At 34.9% G+C, this 13041-nt stretch overlaps 1 protein-coding gene across 2 annotated transcripts in view; it reads right to left on the bottom strand.

The window, feature by feature from the left end:
* Positions 1-13041, bottom strand: part of LOC114325888 (ankyrin repeat domain-containing protein 49) — a 210604-nt gene that overhangs the window by 95071 nt on the left and 102492 nt on the right. The window lies entirely within an intron of this gene.

Here is a 13041-nt window from a genome sequence, read left to right on the forward strand (position 1 = left end):
ATTTATATGTGAGGGAGAAAATTTTATAGACCAGTTTTCAACTAAATTATATTAACCCTCTATCGGGTGTAGCGATCACGCTACTAATTAAATTACTTTAATTAAAATTGGATTAAAATATACCCCTCTACAAAATCCTTGGGTGACGCCCGCGAAGATCCAACATCGATTTTTTCGGTGCACAGGCGCGCCAATAGAAAGAAAATCGATGATTGTCGATTTCTAGTTTAGTTGGTCACGAACTCAGAAAGAGGCAACACATCGTCATTACTTAGGTGACGGAGTTTGGGCAAAATTGGGAAAATATATAACTAAAAGACCTCGAACATCAGCCAATAACCCATACTAATAATAATCAAGCAGTAGTTATATCTGGAGACTTATTTACAAGAAAGGAAAAAGGTTATAATACCGCCGATGTGTTGCTTTGCTCAAGTGAGTATATTGATATATTTCTCTTTATTTCTTCATTATAAAATCAAATTCACCATCCTAGATATCTCGTTCGTTATCTGTAGATATTAATTTCAGTTAAGAAATAATTTAAATGTCACATTATAATTTAAATTACGGTAAGGATATTCATTTCCATTTGCAAAGGAACAGTCAAGGCCATATGTTTTAGTGCTAAAGTTAAATTCCAATTTCTCATTAGACTTTTTGCTCTAGGTTTTTTTTGAGGTAATAATATAAAAAAGTTTTAACGAATATCAGACATGTCATGCGCATGTCCCTGCCATGTCTGATTTGATGATTTGAATTAGTTTCAGTTTGACATGACATATGTATACCTAACCTGAGTTTTTTTGTTTTGGTTTCCAGTGCAGTGACCCTGTGCTGTCTACACATAGTGTTATAAATAATGTAATTAAATTGATAAAATTTATTTTAGATTCCGTCCCTTAGCTACTTGTCACATAGACACTTAGCCTAGTCAATTTATATAAATTGGATCATCGTTTAATGTGCCATCATATAAATATGTGCCAGTTACTGTAAGCAGCTAGGGTATGGGTTACCCCTAGAGTTACTTTTGATTGGATTAGATAGTACCTATTTCACAACATCCAGGATTGGATTTATCACCACAGCAGCCCACTAGTTTTTGCCGTGCCAAGAGGAAATTCATTCCTATCTGGACCTTTTTAAATAGGAACTGTGGTTAAGATAAGTTGTTTAATCTTATTATTTACATATTTTGGGTACTCTATAGTTGCTTGCACTGTAAACTTCTTGTATGCATACAATTGAGGTAAACTAGGTACATATTTCTTGATAGATAGGTTTTTAGGTCGTTGGTTTTTTTTTTGATTTAATATAAGTAGTAGTTTCCAATAAATAAAATTAGGTCTTGTTCAATAATCATTATAAATAATAATTGTAGCTTAAAAATTTGATAGGGAAGGGGTCGTTAAAGGTTTGTCGCGGATTTCAAATAGGGAATATGTCTTGTAGGTTTTTACATTGTATATAAAGAGTAACTGACCAACTCATTTATACAGCTCATTTATATCACTCATTTATATAACTCACTTATATAATTCATTTATATAACTCATTATATATTTACTTATTAGTGTTTTTGCTAGGTGAGATCTTTATTATTTTTGGTAACTGTAGCGTTCTTGTTGTGGATCTCACTCTAGCGTAGTTCAATTTAGGAAATAATTACTAACTTTTTAGTTGTAAGGACTTAGTGCTATTCTGACGGACTTTTGCTTTGGATTTTGATTTTAATACCTTTGCTTGGCCAGTGATAGTGGATAATTGCTTGTTAAGTGGCCTTTGCGGTCCTATTTGATCTTTTCCCCATCCACTATCACTGTTATTACGTTGCGTTATATGTAAATTGTTAGTATTTAACATTTATCATTAATATATTTGTATGTATTAAGGTTGGTGTTTTATTTCAGTCTGTATTACCAGTATATAACATAGCAAGACAAGATCAGTATTTAGTATTTTGTATTTCAGGTGGTTGTAACCAGTGTCATAGAGTTCCCGTTGTTCGTTACTTCAAAATCTCGAACCTGTCCAACTTCTTGGTTCTGAGAGCCGAGTTGTTCGTTCGAGTTGGCGCCCCTTTTTCTTCTTCTTTCTTTGTTGTAACTCGATATTATTTTATCTCTAGCATTCTGATCTATTTTCCTTCCATTTTTGTATTAACAGTCTCATTTTCTTCCTAGTTACTATCATTTCATTACCAAATTTTCTTCTCATATCTCCAAAGCCAATATTCGGTGTATTGAAGCTAGCCCGAATACTCACTTGAGATTTAGTGTCTCTCTGCCCTTTTAATTTTTTTCCTGAGCTAAGCCCCTCTTCTTGTCGTCTTAAATCTCTTATCATTTATTTTTACCCATCTTTATTCAGTTCTTCTCTTCAAAAATCTCTATACCCAGAGTATAGAGGTTTCAATTGGCGCCCAACGTGGGGTATCTTTTACATTTTTGGCTTTAAAAATATTTTCTTTAATTTTTGGTTTTTATCTTGGTGATTTCAGTGATTGGGTTTGGTAGATTTTCACTTTGACGTTGAGTTTTGTACTTCAACTTGTTGTTTTTTTTTTGGGACATTACCTTATATCTATATCTTGTATAAACTTGTTTTGCTATAGTATACTGTGTTGACTGAATAAATCGCTTTGTTTTGATTGGTTAAAGAACTATTTTGGTATTAATAATAAATTAAATTAAAATTAAAAATTTAAATATCTTGAATTTAACAATCTCATCGATTTTTACAAGTCCGGAGTAGCATTAATAGTGAATCACTACCTTGAATTAAAAGTATTATTCAATTTTAGGTTTATCGGGAGTGTAGCAGTACATTTCATCGGATTTCACGACTGGACCAAACAAATAAACATTGCTGGTATGGGTATCGACTCAGAACATTAACTTGAGGACAGAGAGTAAGTTAAACTTTACCTACTTACATTTTATCTCATTCTCGTGTTTACTTCCCAGTGGTGTATAATGGCATCTTTTAAGGCAGAACATCTGTCAACCCCTGAATTGGATTACGAGTTGAAAATTCGTCAGTTAGCTGATCCATCGCTAACTACTGATAGGGCTAAAGTGATCGTATTGACAGGTGCGTTAAAGCAAGCTTCAGCAAATCGGAGTCATGCTGTTCTGTCAGCTTTCCAACTAAATTTTAGTGATGAGGTCTGTGAAATAGAAGCTACCCTTGCAGATTTGAAGACCCAAATTAGCTCTTTTGTTGGCTCCCATAGTGATGTTTTATATGGTCGCTTGACTTCCCGTTTAGGTCATGTTTCAGGTAGGGTTCATTTGTTAGAGTCAGTAACCGAGGAAGAGGATGCCATCAAGAAGTCTCTTAACTTCAAGATACTTAATCTGGAAGGAGAACTTGAGTTTAAAGTAACTCCACAGGCTCACTCCACTCCTCATAACCCTAGTGTTTCGGTTAATTCATTTCCTTTCTTTAAGTCAGCTCCAATTCATAAATGGGGTGTACATTTTTCTGGTGGTTCGAATGAAAATGTTGTTAGTTTCTTAGAGAAAATAGAATGTCTGCGTCTAGCGCGTGGGAACAGTGAAGATGAGTGCTTTTCATCAGCAGGTGATCTTTTTAAGGATTCAGCCTTTACTTGGTACCTCAATAATCGAGGTAGTTTTACTTCATGGCAAGAGTTAGTTGCCAAACTTAAGTCTGGTTTTCTTCCTTACAACTATGAAGACAACTTATTAGACGAAATTAAATCCCGGAAACAAGCTCCCCAGGAGAAAGTCACCATCTTCATCAATGAAGTTGTCAGTTTGTGTAAACGTTTGGAAGTCCCTCTTTCTGAGTCCCATATAGTGAGAATCATTAAGAAAAATTTGTTGCCGTCTTATCATCCTAGTCTGGCACTCACTGACATTCTCTCGATTGCTGACCTTACAGAAAAATGTAAGAGGTTAGAAGAAGTTTTGTCATGGTCTTCTGAACCTATATCTAGTGTCCCTAGTCGGTCAAGCGTTAGAAACAACGAATCTTCCTATTCTGGTAGGCCAAATTATTCCCGGTCTGGTAATGTCGCTACTTTTAACTCCAGAATTACCTGTTGGAATTGTCGTCAACCAGGACATGGGTATTTTGACTGTTCTGAACCGAGAGGGTTGTTTTGCTATGGGTGTGGACATCAAGGAGTCCGTAAGTTTGAGTGCGAATTCTGTTCGGGAAACGACAGAAGGGGTGGGTTGTCTCCCCTGGCTCCCACTCCTCATCAAAATACAGGGAATACCCTAGAAAATCCTCAAAACCCAGGAAGCAGTTTCTCGAGTCAGGAGGCCCATGCCTCAACCACCCAAACATCCCAACCTCCACCGAAAGACAAAAGACCACGGAACGGCAGATACCAACCGAAAAGAGGACGTTAGTTGACCATGTCCTTTGTGATTCTTCTGTAGTTTCTCCAAGTAATCCCTTATCTTCCCTCATTGATATTGACATTAATTCATTATTAGTTAGAAAAAACAAGGATAATCGTCCATACCTTGAAATATCTATCTTAGGACATTCTTGTTTAGCTTTACTGGACACAGGGTCCAATATCTCTATTTTAGGTTCTTTAGGTCTGGAATTTCTCCAGAATTCTAATGTTAAGATAGGAATGGATGAGAGTTTGCAAGTGACTACAGCTGATGGTCAGGTCCAACCAATTTTAGGTCAGTTCACAACTGAGATTTCTGTTAGTTCATGTAAAAGGATGATTACATTTTTTGTTATACCTTCTGTTAAGAATTCAGTTATCCTAGGGATGGATTTTCTGAAAACTTTTAATAGTGAATTGAATTTTTCTGAATTTTCTTTATCTGTCTCTTCTTTTAATATCTCTTGCGTTGATGCAGGTAAAGATATGAGTAGACTTAATGCTCAGGAGTTAGAGCAGTTGAATAATGTCATCAAATCCTTCTCTTCTATCTCTTCGAAGAATCAGTTAGGCAGAACTCATCTCATCGAACATCACATTGATGTGGGTTCGTCTAAGCCCTTCAGACAATACCAGTATCCATTGCCTCAAGCCTGGCATGAGAGCTTAGTTAAGGAGGTGGATGAAATGCTTAAGCTTGGTATTATCGAGCAGAGCTCGTCTAGCTTTTGTAGTCCCTTATGGATGACAAAGAAGAAGGATGGGACTTTTCGTGTCTGTTTTGACGGACGTAAACTTAACAGCATTACGATGAATAGGGATGCCTATCCTATACCTCGTATAGATATCATCCTCACCAAGCTACAAAATGCTAAATACATTTCATCCATCGACTTAAAGAAGGCATTTCTACAGATTCCATTAAGCGAAGAGAGTAAGAAACTTACGGCTTTTGCAGTAAGTGGCAAAGGATTGTACCAGTTTACTACAATGCCTTTTGGTCTGGTGTCTGCTCCCCAGACTATGTGTAGATTAATGGATTTGGTAATAGGTCCTGCTTTAGATCCCTATTGTCAATATTATCTTGATGATATTCTAGTCATTACTCCTGATTTCGACACTCATATCTCTGTATTGCAACAGTTGTTTCAGCGTCTCAAAGATGCAAATTTGACTATTAACTTAGATAAAAGCAGCTTTTGTCGTGATTCTATTAAGTTTTTAGGATATGTTGTAGATTCTCATGGCTTACATACTGACCCTGACAAGGTGTCAGCTATTCGTGATTTTCCTGTGCCTAAAAATACCACCCAGGTCCGTCGATTGTTAGGAATGGTGGGCTATTATAAAAAGTTTGTTAAGTCTTATTCTACCTTGTTGTCCCCTATCACTGATTTGCTTCAAAATAGGAAAAAGGGACAAAACATTGTGTGGACTCCTGAAGCTAATGAAGCTTTCATTAAAATCAAGGAGGCTCTCACCAACTCCCCAGTTATGGTAGCCCCAGATTTCACTAAGCCTTTCTATTTGATGACTGATTGTTCAAACACAGCATCTGGTGGTGTACTCTATCAAATTGTCGATGGAGAGGAACACCCTATATCCTATACAAGCAGGAAATTAAACAAAGCCCAGAAAAATTATACTACAACCGAAAAAGAGTTGTTAGCTATAATTACGGGTATTGAACATTTCAGATATTTTCTGGAAGGTCGTTCGTTTACGGTCATAACTGACCATAGTAGTTTGGTGTGGTTACAGAGTATGAAGAACCCATCTCCTCGTTTGGCTAGGTGGATTTTAAAATTGGCACAATATGATTATAAAATTGTTCATCGTAAAGCTGCAGGTGTAGTAGTCGCTGATGCACTATCTAGAACTTTTGATATTAACTTGTTAGATTTATCTACTCTACAACCAGATGACTGGTATCGAAAAATGTTGGATGATGTCCAGAATGTTCCAGGTAAATTTCCTGATTTTAAAGTTGAGCATGGTGTTTTATATAAACATGTTTTAAGTTCTATGGATGCCCTTACGGGAATGTCTGAATGGAAGATAGTCGTTCCAACAGCAAATAGAGCAGAGGTTTTGGCCACTTTTCATGACCATCCTGCTGCAGCTCATTTTGGCTTCTACAAAACTTACTGTCGTATATCTGAACTGTATTACTGGCCGAAGATGCGTCAGACTATTCGTAGTTATCTCGCCAGATGCAAAATTTGTGCTACGTGTAAGTCGACAAATCTTCCCCAACCAGGTTTAATGGGTAATTATCGACGGATTGATTTTCCATTCCAACTTATATCTTTAGATCTTATTGGTCCTTATCCTAGGTCGTATAAAGGTGCTCAATATGCCTTAGTAGTTGTTGATTACTTTACAAAATTTCCTTTGGTTCATACGATGTCTAAAGCAACTACTTCAGCCATTATCAAGTATCTAGAGAATGAAGTTTTCCTAATTTATGGTGTTCCACAGATCGTGTCATGCGACAATGGACCCCAGTTTACAGCTAAGGCTTTTCGCGATCTCATGTCTAAATATAATGTACAAAAGATCTGGTACAATGCGAACTATCATCCTCAAATTAATCACACTGAAAGAGTTAACAAATCAATCGTGACTGCTTTAAGATCATATTCTTTTCCTGATCAGAGAGCTTGGGATACTCATATCCACTCTGTAGTACAAGCTATCAGGACCTCTTCTCACGAAATAACCAAATGTCCTCCATCGTACTTAATGTTTGGTCGTCATGGTCCTCTTTCTGGTGATTATTTTGGTAAAATCTCAGAAAACGCTACTAATTTTCCTGCAATATCAGATAAGTTACACCGCTTAGAAGATATTCAGCATCTTCCTGACATATATGTGGATGTTCGCAAACGCTTGAAAGCATCTTATGACAGAAATAAGAGCCGTTATGACCTGAGAAAGCGAGCCTTATCTTTCAGAATTGGAGATTCCGTTTTAAAGAAAAATTTTGTTAAATCTGATAAAGTAAATTTCCAATCTGCCAAGCTGTGTCAAAAATACATACCTTGCACCGTTATTAAGGTTATTTCTCCTTTGATCTATGAGTTGAAGGAAACCTCCACTGGCAGGAAACTAGGAAGGTTTCATGTCAAAGATTTACTTGAGGATAAGACTGTAGGTCCACATAACTTGTCTGATAATTCAGATGGTTCATCTTCAGATGAAGATTAAATCGTGTGAGACCAGTTTGTTATTTAAGATCCGCTTATTTATTTTGTTTACCTGGTTAACATCTGTTGTTGTGCCTTTTATCTTATTTTATCTTATCTTAATGTTGGTTAATATCTTAGTTTATGGACTTGTTCATTTTGCTGTTAGTTGTGTCTTGAAAGCCCAAACTGCCTATCATAGGAGTACAAGATGGATAATGGGAATTTTCCCCATCTTGAATTCTGAGTTAAATAAGTATTTATAGGGATAATTAGGAACACATTTCAAATATTTTCTTTGATTTATGGTTTTGTATAGGTTCGAACCAAAGCCATAACGCTTAGGCATTCACTTAACTGTGTCGGTGTTTTAGCGTGGGTTCAGGATTGATCACCCTGGACTTGTGCCCTTCACTTGGCTCAGGAATATACCAATACCTATCAGTTTTCCTAGAGTGTCTCTTAGACTGAAATTAGAATGTGTCATATATAATTGGATCGTTCTGATATTCAGCAGTAAGTAAGTCTGTTTAACTTGGTTGTCATCTCCTATGTTATTATCTTTCAAATGATTTGAGTTGTAACATATCATATTACCTTATGTTTGGTTACCTGTCTCTCTACCACTTCCTTGGATTAGTTGATGTGAGTATTTGAGTTACCTTATTTGTCTCTCTACTGAACAGTATGTTAGTAGATGTCCTTCTGCCTTAAATATGAAAAGGGAGATGTAAGTTTATCTTTACCTTTACCTGAAGTGAGTTTAGCTTTATCTTTACCTTGAGTTTATCTCATACCTTTACCTTGATGAGTTTATCTCTTATCTATATATTGATTGAATATATATCTTATCTTTATCTTGATTATTATAAAGTCCTAAGAATCTGTCCTTCTCTGTGCTTGTCGTGAGTAAAGAATTGGACCACGTCAATAGTACAGTTTAGGTATTACAGTTGGGATTTTATTATCTTTTACCTTGTGCATACCACAAGTAGATGTGGGCTTCCAATTATCTTTTTATACCTTTAGCATACCCTATACCATGAGTATAGTGGGCTTGCTAGTATCTTTATCTAGATTGTGTCTTCCTATCGCTACGAAAGCAAGTAGACGTTATGGATTATCTTTTACCTTGATTTTTTAGTTGTTGTTGATATCCGGAACCATATCATATAGGTTTAGCTTTGTAGCGATGTAGTTTCAACTAGTCCTGATGAATTAGTCTCTCATTGAACTCTCGGGTGATTAATAGAATTTGTTCGCTCTAGTGTCAATGTTGGGTAAAGTTAATAGGATTTGTTTTAGTTTGATTGTTGTGAATGGTTCTGGTAATATTGTGTTAGGGGTTGTTAATAAACGCCCGTAATTTAGTTTTAATGATGGTTTATTAACACATGAGAATGTAGATAGTAAGTAGTGTTAAGAGTTAACTTACTCTATAAGGTTGTATAATTATATTTAGAATGTTAGTGATTAACGCGTAATTATTTGTTTTTCTCTATCTTTGGTTTTACTAAATTAAAGTAAATTATCTGGTTGAATAACTTATGTCAGTCAGTTACGTATGTCGGTTAGTTACACATCCCTTCTATGTTCTATACTTTCTGCAAATACCATTAAAGATATCTCGCGTGGCCTCTATACTGTCTGTATGACTTCGTCCTGATTTTTGTTCTGTCTCCTCAGCAAATAGTATGGCTGTTGAGCCTACCATAATTATGGTTTTATACCACAACGTTTCTCCTTTACCGTGTCCATCCTCAGGTTCGCCTAGCGTCAGTTAGTTCTGGAAAATAAAAAAAAAGGAAACTTGCAGAGTTTTCCTTTTTTTTTGCTGGAGAAGAGGGAGAATGTAGCGATCACGCTACTAATTAAATTACTTTAATTAAAATTGGATTAAAATATACCCCTCTACAAAATCCTTGGGTGACGCCCGCGAAGATCCAACATCGATTTTTTCGGTGCACAGGCGCGCCAATAGAAAGAAAATCGATGATTGTCGATTTCTAGTTTAGTTGGTCACGAACTCAGAAAGAGGCAACACATCGTCATTACTTAGGTGACGGAGTTTGGGCAAAATTGGGAAAATATATAACTAAAAGACCTCGAACATCAGCCAATAACCCATACTAATAATAATCAAGCAGTAGTTATATCTGGAGACTTATTTACAAGAAAGGAAAAAGGTTATAATACCGCCGATGTGTTGCTTTGCTCAAGTGAGTATATTGATATATTTCTCTTTATTTCTTCATTATAAAATCAAATTCACCATCCTAGATATCTCGTTCGTTATCTGTAGATATTAATTTCAGTTAAGAAATAATTTAAATGTCACATTATAATTTAAATTACGGTAAGGATATTCATTTCCATTTGCAAAGGAACAGTCAAGGCCATATGTTTTAGTGCTAAAGTTAAATTCCAATTTCTCATTAGACTTTTTGCTCTAGGTTTTTTTTGAGGTAATAATATAAAAAAGTTTTAACGAATATCAGACATGTCATGCGCATGTCCCTGCCATGTCTGATTTGATGATTTGAATTAGTTTCAGTTTGACATGACATATGTATACCTAACCTGAGTTTTTTGTTTTGGTTTCCAGTGCAGTGACCCTGTGCTGTCTACACATAGTGTTATAAATAATGTAATTAAATTGATAAAATTTATTTTAGATTCCGTCCCTTAGCTACTTGTCACATAGACACTTAGCCTAGTCAATTTATATAAATTGGATCATCATTTAATGTGCCATCATATAAATATGTGCCAGTTACTGTAAGCAGCTAGGGTATGGGTTACCCCTAGAGTTACTTTTGATTGGATTAGATAGTACCTATTTCACAACATCCAGGATTGGATTTATCACCACAGCAGCCCACTAGTTTTTGCCGTGCCAAGAGGAAATTCATTCCTATCTGGACCTTTTTAAATAGGAACTGTGGTTAAGATAAGTTGTTTAATCTTATTATTTACATATTTTGGGTACTCTATAGTTGCTTGCACTGTAAACTTCTTGTATGCATACAATTGAGGTAAACTAGGTACATATTTCTTGATAGATAGGTTTTTAGGTCGTTGGTTTTTTTTTTGATTTAATATAAGTAGTAGTTTCCAATAAATAAAATTAGGTCTTGTTCAATAATCATTATAAATAATAATTGTAGCTTAAAAATTTGATAGGGAAGGGGTCGTTAAAGGTTTGTCGCGGATTTCAAATAGGGAATATGTCTTGTAGGTTTTTACATTGTATATAAAGAGTAACTGACCAACTCATTTATACAACTCATTTATATCACTCATTTATATAACTCACTTATATAATTCATTTATATAACTCATTATATATTTACTTATTAGTGTTTTTGCTAGGTGAGATCTTTATTATTTTTGGTAACTGTAGCGTTCTTGTTGTGGATCTCACTCTAGCGTAGTTCAATTTAGGAAATAATTACTAACTTTTTAGTTGTAAGGACTTAGTGCTATTCTGACGGACTTTTGCTTTGGATTTTGATTTTAATACCTTTGCTTGGCCAGTGATAGTGGATAATTGCTTGTTAAGTGGCCTTTGCGGTCCTATTTGATCTTTTCCCCATCCACTATCACTGTTATTACGTTGCGTTATATGTAAATTGTTAGTATTTAACATTTATCATTAATATATTTGTATGTATTAAGGTTGGTGTTTTATTTCAGTCTGTATTACCAGTATATAACATAGCAAGACAAGATCAGTATTTAGTATTTTGTATTTCAGGTGGTTGTAACCAGTGTCATAGAGTTCCCGTTGTTCGTTACTTCAAAATCTCGAACCTGTCCAACTTCTTGGTTCTGAGAGCCGAGTTTTTCGTTCGAGTTGGCGCCCCTTTTTCTTCTTCTTTCTTTGTTGTTACTCGATATTATTTTATCTCTAGCATTCTGATCTATTTTCCTTCCATTTTTGTATTAACAGTCTCATTTTCTTCCTAGTTACTATCATTTCATTACCAAATTTTCTTCTCATATCTCCAAAGCCAATATTCGGTGTATTGAAGCTAGCCCGATTACTCACTTGAGATTTAGTGTCTCTCTGCCCTTTTAATTTTTTTCCTGAGTTAAGCCCCTCTTCTTGTCGTCTTAAATCTCTTATCATTTATTTTTACCCATCTTTATTCAGTTCTTCTCTTCAAAAATCTCTATACCCAGAGTATAGAGGTTTCACGGGGGCGGACACAACCCCCAAAATCTTTAATGGAAAGAGGAGTTGAGTGATACCTACCCCATTTTAAATATCATTCAACAACCTTTTAAAAAAAAACCACATACATTAAGTATATTTATTTTTAGTTACTTTTGGAAAAATCAAGTGAAACCGTACAGATATTAAGTATCGAGTTAAGAACTCTAAAATTTTTTTTGGAGTATTGAACTACAAATTGATTTTTTTTTTGAGTATTGGAGAATTTTTTAAAAATCAAGTAAAAACGTAAAGATATTAAATAGGTATATAAAGGCCATGAAACTGAAAGATGAGGAAGCTTTTATTTATTGTACATCTGCGTGGCCTCTTTTTATTTATATTTCTAGATCCCACTTATCCTTTAATAAGTATTACTCCAAGAATCTAAAAGGTACCTCCCGTTGAGATAGGCAAAATGCCCTCACTCCTGAATTATTATTTTTAATTCCCTTACGTTCTATATGATTAAAAACTAAGACTCGGCGCAATCTTAGGCTACTCCCTCACCCCAAACTCCGTAATTTTTTCGTTTTTATTATTTTTTTTATGGGTTTCAATCTGTTTCAAAATTAAAAAAAAAATAAAATGCCTAGATGAGGTTTTTACAAAACTTGTCTATTTTTTATACCCGTAGATTAAGCGTATGAAAATTACATTTTTTTTTAAGTGTTTTTTGGATGGCTACAGGTATATTTTTTACTTTTAAATTGGTGCAACCCCGAAAAAAAAAACAAAAATTTATATTTTCGATGGCATGGGAAGGGATGGTGGGCTAAAATTGCGCAGAGTCTTACTTTTGAATCTCATAGAACCTAAAAAAAATTAAAAATAAATAAATTCTGGGAGTGAGGACATTTTGCTTATCTTAATTGGGTACCATTTGTGAATTTGTTCTAACTGGGTGTTCTATCTGGGGAGTCCGGTCCTGGCATTGTTGAGAACGGTAGCATTGAACGTAAACTCGCAATAAATTGGCTATTTTTAGCGAAACTAAAGTAATTTAATTGAAGTGATTAACACTAGTGTGTACAGTGAACAAACAGGCTTCTTGATAACCAAAAGTAAGTGCTACAAATTAATAGATATTAATTAAATTCCATATTTCATTATTACAATAAGGTTAAGCAGGATATTCCATTTATTTAAATTTTATATTTTTATTTAATTTGAGAACAAAAACAAGTTCTGATAAGAATTATCGCTAACAGTGTAAACGCCAAAATACAGAGGCGGCTCCAGAAGTAGTCGAAATA

Source organism: Diabrotica virgifera, chromosome 1 (assembly GCF_917563875.1).
Source record: "Diabrotica virgifera virgifera chromosome 1, PGI_DIABVI_V3a".
Classification (NCBI taxonomy): domain Eukaryota; kingdom Metazoa; phylum Arthropoda; class Insecta; order Coleoptera; family Chrysomelidae; genus Diabrotica; species Diabrotica virgifera.